This window comes from Lissotriton vulgaris, chromosome 7 (assembly GCF_964263255.1).
Source record: "Lissotriton vulgaris chromosome 7, aLisVul1.2, whole genome shotgun sequence".
Lineage (NCBI taxonomy): Eukaryota > Metazoa > Chordata > Amphibia > Caudata > Salamandridae > Lissotriton > Lissotriton vulgaris.
The window spans coordinates 871,761,116-871,767,841 of NC_141695.1; the positions used below are offsets into that span (position 1 = coordinate 871,761,116).

The 6,726-nt window shown below is 46.0% G+C and overlaps 1 long non-coding RNA gene across 1 annotated transcript in view; it reads right to left on the bottom strand.

Moving 5' to 3' along the window:
* The window catches only part of LOC147702597 (uncharacterized), a 28,344-nt gene extending 23,163 nt beyond the window's left edge, over positions 1-5,181 (bottom strand). The window contains exon 1 of the long non-coding RNA XR_015297237.1: positions 5,137-5,181. This is a non-coding gene — a long non-coding RNA (uncharacterized LOC147702597). The remainder of the gene's footprint in view (positions 1-5,136) is intronic.
* Between the last annotated feature and the right edge of the window lie 1,545 nt (positions 5,182-6,726).

A 6,726-nucleotide genomic window follows, 5' to 3' on the forward strand; every position in this document is an offset into this window, starting at 1 on the left:
CAGAGGGTGCTGTGATGAAACAGAGGGTGGCATGGGTGGGCCAGAGGGTGGCATGAGTAGTCAGAGAGTGGCAGTGGTGACAGAGAGTGGCAGTGATGAAGAAGAGTGTCCCAAACAGGCTGGACGCGTAGAAACAACAAGTTCGCGAAACTTGCGACCCGACAGGTAAGTTCGCTATTTGCGACATTGTACAAAACCCTCGCGAACTGGCAGAAACCCGCGCAAACACAAAAAAAAAAAATCCGCAAATTCGCGAGAATTCGCGGATTTTGCGGATTGCGAGTTCGCAAATCCGCAAAATTCGCGAACGCGAGATTCGCAAAATTCGCCCATGCTTATTGTGAATGAGACTTCATCTGCCCTGGGGAACTTGACCCAGGAGCAGTCTGCCATGCGACTGGTTGTTCTTCAGAACCGCCTTGTTCTTGACGTCATCCTGGTGGATAGGGGCGGGGCCTGTAGGGTGATCGGCTCCAGTTGCTGCGTTTTCATACCTAATAACGCGCCATCTGTGTACGCAGCAATAACAAGGCTCCACAAGATTGCTCACGATATACATCAAGACCCAGGCACATGGACTTGGTCCAGTTGGCTCTGGGGTGTAATATCGGCATGGGGATGGAAAGTGTTGTCGTTCCTAGGAATGATACTGCTTATGATATTCGGCTGCTGTCTCTGTCTGCAGTGTGGCCCGGCCATTTGCGGCCTGTGTGCGACTGCCTGTGTTCCACATCCACATATACAAAGGATCAAAAATGAACAAATGATGCTGTATGAACAAATCGACGGTCTCATGAGAATAGATGTGACCTGAAGGGTACAGTAGGGGACAAGGAGGGAATGAGGAAAAATAAATTTTACATGGCCAATATGTCCCCTGCGTGTACCCCAACGTTTAGTGTATGTGCATGTCACCCATGCATTTTCCCTCTATGGCCTGCAATAATGATGCCTCTGCATTTACGTCCCACATTAGGATGCCAGTCACCAAGTCTCCCATAAAAGAAACGTTAATTTTGCACTGAGGCCCATGTGGCCCATGTGTTTGCATTGTGCACTTTTAATATATCGCGAAAAACCCATTTCTCCATTTTGTGGCTCAGCCAGTCCCCGAATTGAGGTTTCATGCCTCCAGACACTCTGAGGGCTGCAGCTACGTATCCCTGACCTCGCATACTTTTGGCTAAGCCGAGAGGGGCCCAGCCCGGGGTGCCAAGACAGTATTGTGCATAACAGTTATCTGCTTGCTCTACAGAATCACATTCCTGCCTGGTGAAGGAGGTAAACAGAACCCGTCTGCAGAGATAGGGCCTAGCCTTTCTGTCCCCGTTTAAGTGATTTGCAGAGCTCGCATCAGTAGAAAGCTCAACACTGAAGGGAGCTTAACCCTTACATCTCCCTGAGGGCATTTTACCTAATTTTCCAATATTCTCTCTCAAGTGACCCAATCATTCTACCTCATAAAAAACACTAATCCAAATGTGCATTCATATCATTTGCCCTGGTGGCGTCAATAGTGCTAACCATTTTCTAGAAACACCCAACAAATGATGAGCCGTCAATAAAGTTTCCAGCTTTATGCTTAAACATGTCACCCTGTCTGCCATTTTCCAAAACTTCAAAAACGCTTCCCAGAATATAATCCCACATACTTTAAGATACTTTTTCAATTCTTTTCGCTCAATTTTCTGGTTCATTTTATATTTCCTTCGCATACTCCATAGTTTGCTACCCAATGTCCCTCCGACGCCAAAACTGTTTTGTGCTTGAATGCTACAAAGAACATCCATAACATTCACCCTGCCCACGTTATGGAATAATTCAAAAAGAGCTAGTGACATTGAACAGTACATTAAGAGCATTCTCCAAAGCGCGAAGTGTGCCGCATTCACAAAGTGAGCTACTGAAATGCTTACTCTATGTCGCACTTGTACATCTCTGCCACCTCTCCTCCTTTCCACAATAAAAGCAACACCTGGTCCACGTCATTGCTGACCGATTAGTCCTCCTGAATGATGTAGACATTCACTGACTGCCGCACTGTTCTTGACAGTTGTAGAATCAGACTACACACATCCTCGCCAGTTTTCTGGACCTTGCCTTGAGGATTTTTTCTGGACCTTGCCTGGAAGAAATTTCCTGGACTTTGCCTGGAGGTAATTTGATCACATTTCTAAATGGCCGTTTACAAAAGGGGCATGGCACCCAATGTGCTGATGACACTTTCTCCTAATTGTGGTATCACATCGGCTGGTCCCAGACTATTTGATGAACATCTTTCAATAAACACCATCTTTATATCTATGAAACCCCTACAGCCTGAAACACAGAGTGCCAGTGCGAAGCTTAGTTGTTAAAATGTAGATGTATCTTTGTCTCGTCGCTATGCCTCGAGCTATTTATGTTTCGTCGAAGCTTAGAAATGTTTTTTTAGCAAAAAATCAATACATTGATTTCCATGTGGTTTTGAGAGCTAGGAATATCTTAGGGCTGTGCAGCGAGGTGTTCTTCTAACCTCGATTTGCTGTACTGCATGTTTAAGTGGCTCCTGAGATTATTTTGTCTCTCCAGCACCATGGCAAGAATTGATGGACTGCGTACCATGGAGGGAGCTGCAGAGCTCAGGATCTGTTCAATTCTAACTCAAAGCAAAAACAAACTCCAATCCCACAGCCAGCACTTTTACTCCCTTCCTGTCTGGATATGTGGGTTCTCTCTTGCTTGGCCTCATTGGCACAGGTGCCATTCACACTATGGATCTATACCACCATCCCGCACCTCTTGATATCCTCTTGTACTGCCTTCTTGCTTGGTATTGTATCTTGCCCTACAAACACCCCCTCACCACCCTAGGAGTCCTAACTTTACTACTCCTAAACTTAGAAAACCCCTAACTTTAAGACTTTCGGTATTCACAGAAGGCCTTTAGGAGTCCTTAAGTTAGGAGTCCTAACTTTACTACTCCTAAACTGAGACAAATCTTAACTTTAAGACTTTCGGTATTCACAGAAGGCATTTAGGAGTCCTAAAGTTTGGACTCCTAACTTCTGTGAATACCAAAATGAGTAAGTGCCTTCTGTGAATACCAAAATGGTAGTAAGTTTAGAATTTTGTCTTGTTAGTTCTGTGAATCGGGCCCGAAAGACTTTGATGCAAATGTTCCCAAGGCTTATTCTTTACCACGTGTATTTTGGGTAAATCGTTACAACAAAGCCAAGTTTGCCACCTAAAAGTGACAACCATCAGTACTAAGCATGGCCTCCTGTTTCGATTCCTGTAGAATCTGTTTCTTTTCTAGTGCCAGAGTTTTACTTGCAGACAATCATAACTTGGAATGCATATTTCGGGATCTGATAGTGCTCGGTGTGAGCAATGGAAACAAACACACATGACTGAGATGTGCCAAAACGGAATCCAGTGGGTATAGGGACCAGTGTTTTAAATGGGCCGGCACTGTGCGGTATGGAGTACCGGTACTTTCTTATTTTGAGAGGGAGAGTACTGGCACTTCTCAAGAGAAATGCTATACTTTTTATTGGAGAGCCGAAGAGCAGGGGATACACAATATGATGGGGTTACCAGATATCATACAACACCAGCACTTCTCAGAAACAAGCCGGTACTCTGTTACAGAGTACCTGCACTTCTATTTTTCCATTTCAGGCACTGATAGGGACCCTAACAGATACGAGCAGAGCATGTCCAGAAACAGAGAGACCAACAAGGGACGCCAGGGGAGTTGACTTCAAGGCACAAAAGAGAAAATGACATTGGTCATATTCAGCTTTAGGGCACATTTCCCAAATACATGTATGTAAATTAGGGGGAACCTATGAATAGCAGGTCCTGCCCCCTAGCTTGCCCTTTATTATGTTATACTATGAAACGCTGCCAGCATTAGTATCACATCGTAGAGCTTTGTCACACCTGGCAATGCTTTCACTGCCTTTTGTTTTAAAGGTTTATGAAGACATCGACCTGTTTAAACCTCATCGCCACAGAGGTAAAAAGCATGACGTCAAAGGGGGTCAAATGGTGCAAAATCTGCACTTCTGGTAACCATGGCTTTTTGGTCAACAGATTCACACCACTCTACACGACCAGCAGAATTCTTCACACACCTCATGACTAGCGAGTTTCCTAGACAAGCAGCTTGAACAGAAGCAGGCAGAGTCTCAGTCATACGCAAGCTTCCTCCACACAGAGCAAGAGGAGCAGTACAGAAAGTTCCTTCACTCGCAGCTTGAGCAGAAGTGTGGCAAGACGCCTCCACTCACATTAGGGGCGGAAGGTGTGCAAGCTTTCGCACGCATGGCGAGCAGAGCTGGTTGGAAAGCTTACTTAACAAAGAGCAAACCTTTGTTGCCCACGGAAAGACTTTCAGACAGTACGGGGAAGAACTGGGAAGAAAATAGGCCGGATCGGAAATGCTCAAATAACAGCGCAAGATGCAAGGCTGTAAAGTAATCTCAAAAGCAACAGATTCGACATGTAATTTAAGACTACTGACGATGTCTGAAAAGAGAATTCATGCTGAATACTGCGTTCCAGACTGTGGTTTCTAGGCAACAGATAATCATAGAGGCAGAGGGAAGGGACTTTGTTGAGAAGTAGAGGGGGGGGGGGGGTTATACGCAGCAATGACTCAGTAGCTGAAGAGGACGCATACAAACAGGCACAAAGGTAAAGCTGCGAATATCACTGAAGCTCAAAGGTACAAGACTGCAAGGTACACAGACAGGCGGGGTGGTTCCTTAAGGCAAGGGAAAGCAGCAGCTACAGAGCGCCACCTACTGTCGGCACCAAATGACATCAATGGACCCAACGAAATGGAGCACTGAAAACCTCTCTCTGTCCCTGAAGGCAGACAACACACGAGCAGAAAGAAGCAAGTGCTTGCACTGGCTACGTCTCTTCGTTCTGCAACGTGAGAGAATGAATACTGGTGAAAAATCTGGAAGAAATGAAGCTGCGCATCAACTTGCATTGGACAAAGGAGTGTACATATAGATAGCGCAGCAGGTGCAGTCAGTGGCCCCGCCGCCTACCTAAAGTGGTAGAGTGGACGTGGGTGGAGACTGCAATGTTTTTGGGATGGGAGGTGGGGGGATAAAATATATCTAAAAAAAGACTTACCTGCTGCTCTGCTACGCAACCGCCTTGCTGCTTCTCTCGTTGCTGTCAAACCGGGAGGGGATGGTCCCTCAGAACACAGGCTCCGAAGCCAATCCATACGCTACTCTCACAGGAGAGCAGCACCAGGATTGGTCTGAGCTGCCTCATTTGCGGCTCAGAAGGTGCATTGGAGCCTGTGCGTTTCTCCACTGGTGCTGTGTAACACAGTAGGGTTGGAGAAACACAAGTATGCATGTGTGTTTGGCTGGCCTAGGATGGCCCGCCAAACACACATGCGCACCCATGAGTGCAGAGTACTCCTCCCTGCCTCGACCCGTCTCCTCCCCACTCTATACGTATTGTGTTTCAGGGCTCAGACAGCATAAATAAAATGACAATAACATTGTCGTAATATCATTTTATTCAATGTTTGCTGTCACGGGCTGTGAGGAAATGCTCCTCCACCATTACGGGGGAGCCTCCCCTGGGTGCAGTGCATTATGGCTTAGCTGTGTGAAGGTTCCTCTGAATTCCAATTGTGCCTGTATTTCAGACTGAACCGAGGGAAATGGGCCCGTTTCCATGCTTGCATTTAGGTCCTGGGGCGCATACCTCTTAACTGATTAGATAGGAGCAAGTTTAATGAAGAAAATAGATAACAAATTGGGAGTCCCTAATCTAAGTCAGGTGTGTTCATCTATATGTGCATGCCTGTACACCCAGGCACAAACACTGCCTTTAAAAAAGGTACATTGACATATACATGCATGCAGGCAGACATACTGCCTCCCCAGCTGCGAAAAGTAAGCAGATTATGTTAAATGGTCTCTCTGTTAGAGAAACCACTCAAAAGGTAACATTGGAGTTACCTTATTACATTTTATAGGTGATAATTTCAAAATGGGAGCAGGCGACCAGTTCATGCTTAATGTATTTTGAATTGTAATGAAATATCCTCTCTCATAGTGAAGTCGGATTTTTTATTAAATTGCAATTTTTAAAATGCAACTATTATAAAGTTGGCATTTTCCTATCTTAGTCATTTATTTCTTGCAGCCTGTCTCTGGGTCACATCAATCGCTCAATCTATCAGGGTTTTTGCAGCGCTCTACTCTCCCATGAGGGTCTCAAGGTGTTTGGGAAGGGGGTTTGAGCAGACCTGTGGTCATCCGAAGACCCAGGTCTTATGAGATCCTTTCTGAAAAGGTGCAGTGTTGGGCTTCGTCTGATGAGTTAATTCCAGGTTTTGGCTGTGATGTAGGAGAAAGATCTGCCACCCGCTCTGGCTCTGTGGATGCAGGGGTCCATGGCTAGGGATAGGTCGTCAGAGTGGAGGTTACTCTTGGGGGCATAGGAGGAGATTCTTTCATTGAGTTAATGGGGTCTGGTGTTGTGGAGGGCCCTGTGGCATGTGTGAGCAGTTCGAAGGTTATTAATTTTTTGATGGCTGTGCTCTGCCACCACAATGCTGGCTCCACCTCCTGTGGAGCGTCTGATGTCTCTTCCCTGCACTCTAAAAAGACAAGCCAGAGTCACCACAACAAAGTGCTCAAGAACTGGACTGAACAAGGCAAATGCCCCCCTGGCCTGAGAGAACAAAGGGTTGTAGTA